Below are 11792 nucleotides of genomic sequence, written 5' to 3' on the forward strand. Positions count from 1 at the left end.
AACGTGAATCAATGATGGTGACCAATGCACTATGTACATTCCGTCACCAATTCCTGCCCCTCTTCCTTTTCTTCCTGTCTGTGTCAGAGATGCTTCTCTTAATGCATTCAAAAGGGCTATTTTGGGAGTTGAGTCACCTTTCTCTCCTTGTGTCTCTGCAACAAACACAATCTATTACCCTCTCACCGGACGCAAAAGAAAAGCGTCCACTCTCTAGAAGAGTGGCCTTCACTTGGTGCTGTGTGTCGCCACAAGGGCTGAAACCAGGTTCTTGGAAGCTTTTGTGTGAAATGTCAGCCACCTCAGTTGCCCACATTTGAGGTTCTGAATAGCCCGGGGTGGAGCAGACCACTTTCCCTAACAAGATTGAATTTCTGGTTGTATTTTCTTTTTGATTGCATTGATTATTTGCATTTATGATTGTATTTCTGATTGTAGCATGGCCTAGCATTGGTAGAAATAAGAAGTCATGTGAATTAATGAATAATAACCATGTCACAAGGCAGAGGTTCCACCTTGAACCTGAGTTGCAGGTCCTCACTTCCATGCCTGAGATAATAGATGCTCAGTTGGCTTGTGGTCACAAGTAGACCTCCCTAGTCATGGTGGAGACTACAGAAAAAGGGAAACGTATGTTTGCACAATTGGATGGGGTTGAGAGCTCTAAAGATGAACCCTAAGAAGAGTATCCTGCACAAGAACTACTCTTTCTGAGAAGTAAACTTGACCTTCAATCATGTGGTAAACCCCCTATGTCTCTGGGTATGCAGGTACCCCACTGCTTGGTTACAATGGTTCCACTGCTCATTATCTGCGGAGACTGAAAAAGCCAGCAAAGTAAACCAGTGTTCCCCGAATTGTAGGCTACAGTGACCAGTGCAACCACAGCAAAACCCAAGAAGCTTCTCTGCTTCTCCTAACTTGCCCCTTTCAGAGTAACCTCACCCTAATGCTCCCCTTCATGCTCTCCACACCCTGTCCTCTCCAAGCTTATGCCTGATCCATCAGCCAATCCTGACAACTTCACTCCAAAATCCAGCCACTCCTCATATCTCTACTGCTGTCCCCCAGGTCCCAGCCCACCATCGCCTCTTATCCTACAGTACCACTGGCCTCTTAGCTGATTTATTCTCAACCAAGTCACCAGAGCAATGCTGTTACCAACTAGCATGTTAGCCATTTATTTGCCCAAAGTGCTGTAATGGATCCCATTCCACTGGGAATGACAGGTCAGATACATCCCACACCCTAAAAGCCCCATGTGTTCAGCCCCACACACGTCTCCTCTTCTGTACTGCTCCATCGCACCTCTTTGCTCCCTCTCTGGCCAGCTTGCCTTACAGATGATCCTCAACATCCCAGGCTGCCCCATTTGTCATCCCTGCACCCTCTGCCTAGAACACTCTTCTGTCTCAACTCCACTGAGTCTTTAATGACATGTCATGGCACCAGTGAGCTCTGTTCTGGCTGTACTATTTATGATGTCCACTTTTCCCTGCCACTTTTCCTCCTTCTTCCTTTATTATTCTCCTCATACTTCAGCACTCAGATACTTCACTTACTCATTCATTGCCCTCCGAGATCAGGCTTAGCAAAGACAAGGATTCTTGTCTGATTTATTTACTTGTCCCCAGCACAGTACCTTGCATAGCATAAGCTTTATAAATATTTATTGAAGGAACAAATAAATGAATGAGTGAGCATTTGAGGAAAAGGCCATAACAAAATGACCGTGGGGTTTTAATGAGGTACTTCAATGTTCACTTTTTAGATTAGATGCTTGGGACGCTCACGGATGAAAGCTTATCTGACATCCCCATTGTCAACTACCGCACCTTCGTGTTGTTTTATTTTATTCATTTTTTCTTAAAGACTCCGAAATGTGGTGGGAGGTATGTAGGTATGATCCTCAGCTTGAAAACCCCACAATTCCTCTCATTTTAATTGTGATGTCATTGCTTAAGACATCAGTGTTCAGTGCCACTCTTTTCAATAGAATAGAGGGTGGGAAAGCTTTTGTTTGACATTGTGACCACAAATGTCGTGCTTTTAATCATAAAACAAAAACCCTAAGTGTTGCAGATTTTCTAGTCCAGCCTGAGGAAAGACACAGTTCAGCATGGCCAAACGCTTAGTACTGACTGCAGTCGTATTAAATCGAATATAATGAGAGACCAGAACAATCTAACTCTACTGTTTCACTGGTGGCATGTTGAGGTGGACAGAGCCGTAGTGAGGAGTGTCACAGATTCTCCGTGTCTCCGCTTACACTCTCCCTGATCATCTAATTGTCTCTGTTACTTCAGATTTGACCTCTTACTCTTCCTACTGATACCAGTTGTCTGCTTCTTAGGTACACACCTAAGCATGAACTTTTGTTTACAAGAGCTAATTGATATTCATTACGCATCCTGCTACCATTAATAGATAGCCCGATTAAATGTTTGTTTTACGTCGTCCCTCACCTATTAATTCATTTTGTAATTGAGCTTCTAAAGATTAGAAAACCAGTCACCCGTATATAAAGTTAGATTACTTGTTTGAAAACTACATTCATTTAACATTCAAAACAGTAAACTCTAGCCATATTATGAAAAATAAACTTCACTCTAAAACTAGTTGATGGAGTTGGGGAGAGTAGGAAGGTTTTGGAGAGACTATTTTCAGATTAAATTCTGTATAATTCACATTTTTGGAGATGCGAGTATGACTGGAGGTTCATTTCTGTGTATAGAGTAAAAATACATGTAAGTATACTTTTTAAATGGTAGAAAATAGAATTAAATCATGTTTATCTTGAAATCGACATACAGTATTTTTTCTAATATGCATTTCCCTTGAGCGTTTTGGACGCTTCCCATATAGGAAGACTTTTGGTCTTTTTATATATATATATATATATATATATATATATACCAATAAGCCTTTTCCTCAATTCCTGGGTGAAAATCTACTACCACTGCAATACTAAGCAAGCATCTTCTGTACAAAGAATTATGGAGACAGCATATTTAAATCGCAATGTAATTATCCAAATATAAATAATGCATATCCATGGTTCATCCTACAGGAGGAATTTTCTAGTCCCATTGATTAGTGGGTCACTTTCCTGAACTAGTGGTATTTGAAGTGTGACAAAAAGTCCTTATTTGGATTGGGGTGGATAGATATGGGTATGGAGTACAGCTAATGACAACTTTGTGTGTCATTCATCTAAGTGTCAGGGCTCTGAATTTAGTTATGCTTTCTGTTTCATCCTTGTGCAGGGGCCATGCTAATCTCTATATCATTTCGGTTTCAGCATATGTGCTGCTCATTTCTAGGCAGTGAAAGGCAAGCACCTGAGTACAGCTCTTATTGCAGCTGTAACTTTACACTGAACATTTGCATCACCGAGTTTCACTTTCCATGGAGCCATTCAGCAGGATTCTTCGTCACAGTCTTCCACCTCAGAAACTTGATCATTGCTGTGAGGGTCTCCTTCTCTCCCTCTTGTAAAACTAGTGAGACAGTGCGTTTAAGCCCACAACCAGAATAATGCCTTTCTTTTCATTAAGCAATCAATTCACTGAGGCACAGTATTTTCAAATGATTCTAGGAGACTTAACAGAACAGAAAAAACAGTAAAAGGCATCATGTATAAAAGGAACGAGTATTAATTTTTCTAAATTCTGGGTGTGTGGGTGTATATAGAATACTGATATAAAAATGATTACTTCATATTGGTGAATTCAGAAGATTTGAAAGCCATTCACAGCAAACTGCAAGTATCCCCCAATGTTTCTATTTTCTCCTCCTTCTAGGAATACAAGAAGACCACCTCGTTTCTCCAACAGCTGGCTGCACCATGAGACTGAGATTAACCAAGGGAATGTGAATAGAAGTGCTGTGCATTTCAAACTTCGTCCTGATCCTGAGTATTTCCCCATCTGTAAATGAAGTGAGAGTTCCCAGAAGAAAGTGTAACTGGAAGATGTGAAGATTCCAAGTCCCTGAATCAACTGGTGAATGAGTGAACTCCAAAATGAGATGTTGCTCTTTCTTCTCTCTGAACTTACTACTGTGCACCCAGCAAGCACCAAGTTCCACGCGTGTGGGACACTGAGGAGGCTCTGCATTCCTGCATCGTAACTGTGGCTTCATCTTACAGCAGAATAGTGGATCTCTGCTTGGTTGTGCTCATACTCTTGCTCAACTAAGTCACTAAGTCCTCCAAGCTTCTGAGACCTTATCCTAGCCAGTCCTTCCCCAACAATTTCCTTGTGCATGGTCCCTGATATATGTCCACTTTAATATGTGATTAATTTGTAGCAAATGAATTTATGATAAAATTTCAATGTATGTGAGAAAATTCGCTTTCCAAGAAAACAATTTTGAATAATATTGAGTTAATACGGTGAGTAACAATGGTTAGTATACCCTGAGTGCTTACCTCCAGGCAAGGGCCAGATGTCTTATGTATATTATCCTTAATTTCCACTCACCGAGCCAGAAAAGCAGATACTATCCTCAATGATAGGTGAACAAATTGAAGCCCAGACAGGCGAGGGAATGTGTCCCAGGTTCCTCGGGTAGACAGTGTCAAAGCCAGCACTAGAACTCATGTGGGTCTGACTATCAAGCTCATACACTTTCCTTATCATGCTTCTAACAACAACACAAACAACTGTCCAATAATGAAGACAAAAGAATCAATGCCCAACAGTAAGAAGGTTGGATTTCTAGAAGCCTCCTGGGAGCCCTGAGGTTGTCCTAGGGAAGAGATTATCCACTCATGAAAATCCCTGGTCATTTCATTCCCTGTGATTTAGTGAGAAGTAAGCAAGATCAAATCTGAAGGGAGCCATTCAATGGTGGGTCACTGCCACCACTGACAGTGCAGGTGCAAAGGACTCCCAAGTGTTCACCTTGGTCAAGCGTCCTGTACAATTCTTACAAGTTTGATCAAGACGCTAACACAAAAGGATAGCAAGACCATTACCGGCTTCTTCCAAGGGCACACAGAACTTGCCCCGTTGTGTCTTCCCGTATGCATTTTAGACCCAAGTTCTTTCAGGAAGGTGCTCTTGACAGCTGGATGGGGAATGGGAAGAAGATACTAAAATTTTTCTTATTGTGCAACTTTATAAATAAGATGGAACTCCAGCTTTTTCTGACATCTCATGAGTGCACTAATGCTGAAGCGTTCTTCCTCTCCTCACACACATGTGACAGACTGTACACGTGATGAGGGAAATGGGTGGTTCATAGCAGGGTTGAACAGAGCTCTTACTCATTCTTGCACTCAGTTAACATGGCTTAGTTTTAATGCAGCTATCTGTTCTTAACAAAAGCAATCTATACTGTCCCCTACCCACAAAATAGTCTTATGGCTTAAAATGTGCCTGCCAAGCAATCGAATGCTTAAGATAGTACTGTTGCGGTGCACACAGGGAAACAGGAAAATGGCAGAGCTGGCCCTTATCCCACAGAGGCATTCCTTCAAAATGCGGACTTACCTGCCGTCATCAACGGTGATCCTCAACCCAACTGTACAGTGTGCTTTCTGACTTCAGTTCCTTTCTGAGTTCTGCGTAGAAGGTTTGCTAATAAGCTGAGGATGAGGGCCAATGGCTTCGTGCTGGTAGTATGCAGCTCAAATTCCAGATGTAAAATGCCCTGATGCAGCTCACTGTGGGCACTTTCCGCAATTCAGAAGGCACTGGCGGGTCTTGAATGGCTCCACCCGGACATTCTGCAGGAAATGCATGGGCCTCTCAAGTCACACCTCTTTGCCCCTCTGTTTGAGCCTCCAGAGCTGCACTAGCATAACCCTAATTGCCTTTATAAACACAGGCAAAATCATTTTCAGCTGCCTGGGCCTCGGCCTGGGATTTTGCTTTTCATCAAACTCTCCCTGTTCACCATCAAGCATGGTTGGAATGATTTGGTCTTGATTTGGATTCAGAAGCTTCGTTCACTTATGGCTCTAAGCAAAGTTTAATCAAAATATTTACCTCAATAATTTGGCCCAAAACTTTCCTCAAATTAACTCAGGCTAACTCTTCAGCCAGGTTATTGCTGAAAAGCCCCAGGGCAGGGCAGAGCTGTGAAAACAAGAATGAACGGGGAAGGAAAAGCCGCATGCTGACAAGATGCAGTCAGAAGTATATACAACATTTATTAGCTAAAGGACCACGAAAAGCATTCTAATCAGTTGGTTTCCTCTCATTAAATGTTAATTAGTTCATATAAGCTTCCTGCATAGGAAAGTATCAAGTACTTAGCACGCATTAGGAAAGAGACAAGTCACCGGGGGAGTCTTGGAGACAACAGACACAGAACAAGGACAGTGCTGGCACGCGGGGTGACAGCTTTGTTTGAAGGCACATGTGAAGTCCTTGAGGAAGAGCCACAGATCTGCCGACGACGGACACAGACTAGTTTTCATTCTGGTAACGAAGCCTCTGCAATAACATTTGTGGAGTTTTAAAAACACACTTAACGGGATCAGCTCCCGAACCAAACACTGTGATTGGATTTAGGTACGTTTTCTCACACTGTTTAAAACCACAGAACAGGATCATCAAATCGTATTAAATGGCTTTTTATCTCAATTGCTTTAGTATGCTTATAAACCACCCTGGTAACAAGTTATGAAAGTAAACAGAGCAAAACTCAACGGCTCTGTGAACCAGAGAATCAGCCCGTAATTTGGAAATCGGTTGTGGATGACAGACTTTCGGGCCTAGGATGAGCTCAGAGACCATTTTCCCAGGCTGACAGGTAGCCAGGCACCGCTCTGGGCTGCCCTTGCTCTCACTGGCCTGGCTTCAACATGGATAGAATATGCAGCACTTGCTTAATAGACTGTGTATACAGTTCCCCTAAAACCTATTGAAGAGAAAAACAGAGCTGGACTCGAGCCTCCTCATTCTACTGTCTCTCTGATGTCCTCACACCCTCTGCCACCCCAACCTAGCTGCCATTTCCACATATGCACTGAGTGAAGCAAAAACAGCCTTTTGATATAGAGTGACAAAAACCAGTAAGTAGATTAAGTCAACATTTGTCTGAAAAGAGAAAGGATTTAATTTGATATATGCTTAAAAAGAAAAGCAAACATTGCTTGAGTGTTACATGTGAAACAGATACTTCAGAAATATTTACTCTGTTCCCCTTTACAAGAGCCTTATCAGATCATTAATGTGGCCCTGCTTTCCCATCCAACTCCCTACTTGCGGCCTGGGAAAGCAGTGGAGGACTGCCCAAGGCATTGGGACCCTGCATCCCCGTGCGAGACCTGGAGGGGGCTCCAGGATCCTGGCTTTGGATCAACTCTGCTCTGACTGTTGTGGCCACTTGGGGAGTGAATCAGCTGACAGAAGATATTCTTCTCTGTCTCTCCTCCTCTCTGGATATCTGACTTTCCAATGAAAATAATAAATCTTTAAAAAAACAAAGACTCAGGTCAGACAAAAAAAGCACACAACAAAAGTGAGGGGATACCAGTCCCCAAGATTACGTTACAAATGACCATTTGATCTGTCTTGCCAGTAGACTATCCTTGCTGCCCCCAACACAGCAACCTAATACATTGGGAACTCCAATAATCAAGGAACTGAGGGCAGCTTCCAGCCAACTGCCAGCACAGAATTTAGGCTCTAGTCCAACAGTGCTAAACAGAATCTTGCCAACAACCCTGCAACTGAGCGTGGCCGCAGATGCTTCTCTGATCAGAGGGTCAGATGACTGCAATTTTCAAGCCAGCACCTCGATTCCAGGTGGCCAAGTCTAACTAGTTTCCTGATTCATCAAAAGTATGAGACAATCCATACATGCTGTTATAAACCCTTAGCTTCTTATCAAGTCTCCGATAACTACACTAGCCCAAGTGGTAGAGACAAGGTTAGGACCTAGGGAGTCTGGTTTCTTAATCTGGGGTCTCAACTATTGCTCCTGTGCTGCTTCTCCAAAGGTCCACCGTAATCCTTTCTCCTTACCATCACCACTGCCATAGCCATCATTGCTTCACCATCATTTAACTGCCATCATCACCACCCTTGTGTTCATATGATGACTACCACTTTACAAAAACGATTTTTCTTAACCCTAAAAGTGACCTTGTAATCCTACCCTTGCACAAACAAAAACAAATAAACAAAAGACGTGGATAACATATGCTGGTATAGGAGCCACGGAAAATTCGGAATGTGGACCCGCTGGCTCCGAAGCCCATGCCTTCTCTGCCCGCGTGCTGTTCCTCTACAGCCCAAGTGTCATGCTCAACCAGATAATGACACCCTGAGGAAAAATTCTTTCCAATACTAGAAAAATCTTGTGACAATTTATTCATAAACCATTGATGACAAAGTCCGTTTGTTGTAGATTTTTCTAACTTCCCAAAATTAAAAAAAAAATCCATGTGGAATTTCAAAATGTGGGATGTGGGAATGTCTGGAAGCAGAAAAAAACATTCTGCTGCATTATGTGTAACACTTCTTTGTAGCAAATACAACAGAACATGGATTGAAATCATGTTAATTATATGATACTATTTCTTCCAAGAATGAAAATCATAAATTGTGGTGTAATAACTTGTGTTGCTTACAAAATCCCCAGTAGTCCCTAATTCACGTTACTTGAGGGAGCTCACGGTCCTTGGCACAGCCTCAGGTTCTGGTCATCTTAACCAACCTCGCTTTTGGCTTAATCTTCTATTCGGTTTCCACTCATATTAACTCAAGTATAATCATGTCATATAAGTGCCTTGAATCAGAGGTCTGCGCTTTTTCTTTCAAAGTGAGCACATAACAGGAGCTGAAATATTAGCATATGAAAAAGAAAAAGGAAAGAAGGAAGGAGGGATGAAAGGGAAAAAAAAGGAAAATTTTTTTCCTGGCTAGCAAAATATCCCAAATTAACTAAATACTCCAATTATATCATAAGTGAATCACAAAGTATTCTGGCATACTTTGCTTCATAAAAGAGCTCCCTCTAGAAATGATACCGGAAGAAGTGGGAATATTCAGTTTATAGTACATCAAGTATTCAGCCATAACACTAGACACTTCATTTTTCCAATGCCTGTCCCCACGGTACTAAGATTTCTTCCAATTTTGCCATCATGGCTTTTGAGTTTTAAACCACAACTAAACAAAAAGTACAACGTGTACTTTTCAGGGCAGCTAAGGACTCTGCTAAGTGTGGAATGCTTCTACTGCTAAAACAACAGAATGAATTACAAAAATGCCAATCATGTTCTTTAGAATATCTACAGAACAAGGAAAAAACACAGTACACACAGAACCATCTAGATGAGGGATGAACCGTAAGTACCATTTTTCATGTAAGTTCAGTCACTTTATAGATAGGATATTGACATGGTCCAATTCACTTCACTTACTGTCCGTTGGAGGATTTCTTTGATTTCCACATAACCTCTGACCAGCTTTTTGGGTTATGTTTTGATGGAGTCCATCAGCCTTCATTTGTGAGCCTTCATCATCCAACTCGCACATGTCTGCCACTGATTGTGTGTGTGTGTGTGTGTGTGTGTGTGTGTGTGCGCGCACACACGCACATGCGCTAGTGCATGCGTCCATGTGTGTTTTTTTTGGCGGGGGAAGAAAATGACCTCATAATACTTACTCTACTCAGCAGGTTAGAAAATAAGTGATGGAATCATGCTGTCCCATGATTACGAGCGGGAGCTCTGGAAAAGTTGAAACGGACCTTCTCATTCTTGGGTACAGAGTGAGGCAAATGGTTCCACCGCTGTGTTGCACTTCCCAGTGTTGGTCTGGATGTCTTTCTGTTTTCTTCATAATTTGGCCACAGCTGATTATCTAAAATGATATGCCTAGGCTACATAACCCTAAAGGATGCAACCGTCACTGCCACTACTTCTTACTGCTTTTCCTTTCAAAACTTCTGGGGTTTCTGATCCCTAAACATCTCCCTCTTCCTGAGCACCCGTGTTCACTCCCTGCAGGGCCCTTTTTCTGCCTTTTAGGTCCAAGCACTGTTGAGTGCCATCTTTTCAAACTGCTTTGGATGGGAAGCTTTATAAAACAGATTATGCCCTTCCACCCAGGGGTGCCCGAGAGAGTCGGAGGTGTATAGAGCATCTGCCCCATCACTAAATGGTCCCAGACAACTACATGCTCCCAGTTTGTAGGTCTGTTTTCTATTACTTCCTGTCTCCTCTCTGCTGCCAATTTATTGTGCCTACCTCACTCCCCTACAAAATGCATCCCCAGAAAATCAATTTTTGTTTTTGGAAATCAGAAATAGCTAAGATCTTGAGCCATCATGGTTCACTTTCTGACCCAAGAGTTTAAAGCTCAAGTCCAATGAAATTCTTCCTGAAGAAGCAGAGTTGTGTAAGATATAAAAGATGCTCGCTATAGGAATAAAAACAAAAGTAGTCAGACTTTATAATGAAGGCCACAGTCTATATTCAGCATTTTTTTTTATTTCAGTAACTGACTGCTCTTTTACTCAAAGTCCTGGAATGAGACGGATTCATTGGAGGCAGCTTTTCCTGTAGCCACATCTGCCTGACTTTATTTAATTTCCGTTTCTTAATGAATCATGAGGGTTGAGTTAAATGTTAAATATCAGTGTTTATATAAGGAACATGCATGTTTGCTTTTTCTTCAATTAAGGAAAAGCTGGTTGACCCTGGTGCCACTGAGCCTCGTGCAGGTTAACGGCATGGCTTCCTTACTTAACTAGCTGCTCCTGTGAAACCCACCACACTGCCTCACAGGCGCAATGAGCGCACACATGGCTGGTTACCTGCTGGATGGCATTTGCATAAGGAGCTCATGTGTCAGAGAGTTGAAAATGGGAAAGTAGGAAATCTCTCCCATGATGCTGGGGTTGCTTCTGTTTTACGCAGATTTAGATAAGATCCTGGGATGCAAAAAGTTATTTCAAAACTCCAAAGACAGGCAACTGAGTACAAACATAAAAACTCAACTGCAAATAAAATTATCTGCAAACTTTTTTTAAATGTGGAATTTGGGGCCCAGCACGGTAGCCTAGTGGCTAAAGTCCTCACCTTGCATTTGCTGGGATTCCATATGGGCACCAATTCTAATCCCGGCAGCCTCACTTCCCATCCAGCTCCTTGCTTGTGGCCTGGGAAAGCAGTCCAGGACAGCCCAAAGCCTTGGGACCCTGCCCCTGTGTGGGAGACTCAGAAGAGACTCCGGGATCCTGGCTTTGGATTGGCTCAGCTCCAGCTATTGCGGCCACTTGGGGAGTGAATTATCAGACGGAAGATATTCCTCTCTGCCTCTCCTCCTCTCTGTAAATCTGACTTTCTAATAAAAAAATTTAAATAAATCTTTAAAAAGATGTAGAATTCCAGCAATGTTCTCAAGATCTATAAAGTTAATATCCAGAGATTAGAACCTTGGGAATCCATATTTAACATCTCGTTCCAGGGGAAGTGAGAAGTTAGCCTGCATGCCACAGCTCCCATGTTCCCCATGTTGAGTCCCAGGTCCAGTTCCCAGTGTAGGCCCTAGGAAGCGGTGATCACACATGACGAAGGCAGCAGTGCAGGACAGCTTCTGATTACCTGCGTTCTCTGGGAAATCTCCTCTGTTCACAAGCCCTCCATCACTTGTTTGATGCTAATAACAACTAAATGATCACTTCAGCAATGATTGATTTCTCCTGAGTATCAGGTCCATACATGCAGCTTTCCTTTGGACATTTTCATGTAATAGTCCCTTTTTCACACTTCATACTTTCATTTCAGCCTAACTAAAACCATGGTACCCCTCAAATCTCTCCAT

At 42.4% G+C, this 11792-nt stretch overlaps 1 pseudogene; it reads right to left on the reverse strand.

Moving 5' to 3' along the window:
• Nucleotides 1-3228: 3228 nt before the first annotated feature.
• On the reverse strand, nucleotides 3229-3327 carry LOC121152781 (annotated as a pseudogene).
• Nucleotides 3328-11792: the final 8465 nt, after the last annotated feature.

Source organism: Ochotona curzoniae, unplaced genomic scaffold, assembly GCF_017591425.1.
Source record: "Ochotona curzoniae isolate NIBS_2020 unplaced genomic scaffold, NIBS_Ocur_1.0 contig_2599, whole genome shotgun sequence".
In the NCBI taxonomy this organism is placed as follows: domain Eukaryota; kingdom Metazoa; phylum Chordata; class Mammalia; order Lagomorpha; family Ochotonidae; genus Ochotona; species Ochotona curzoniae.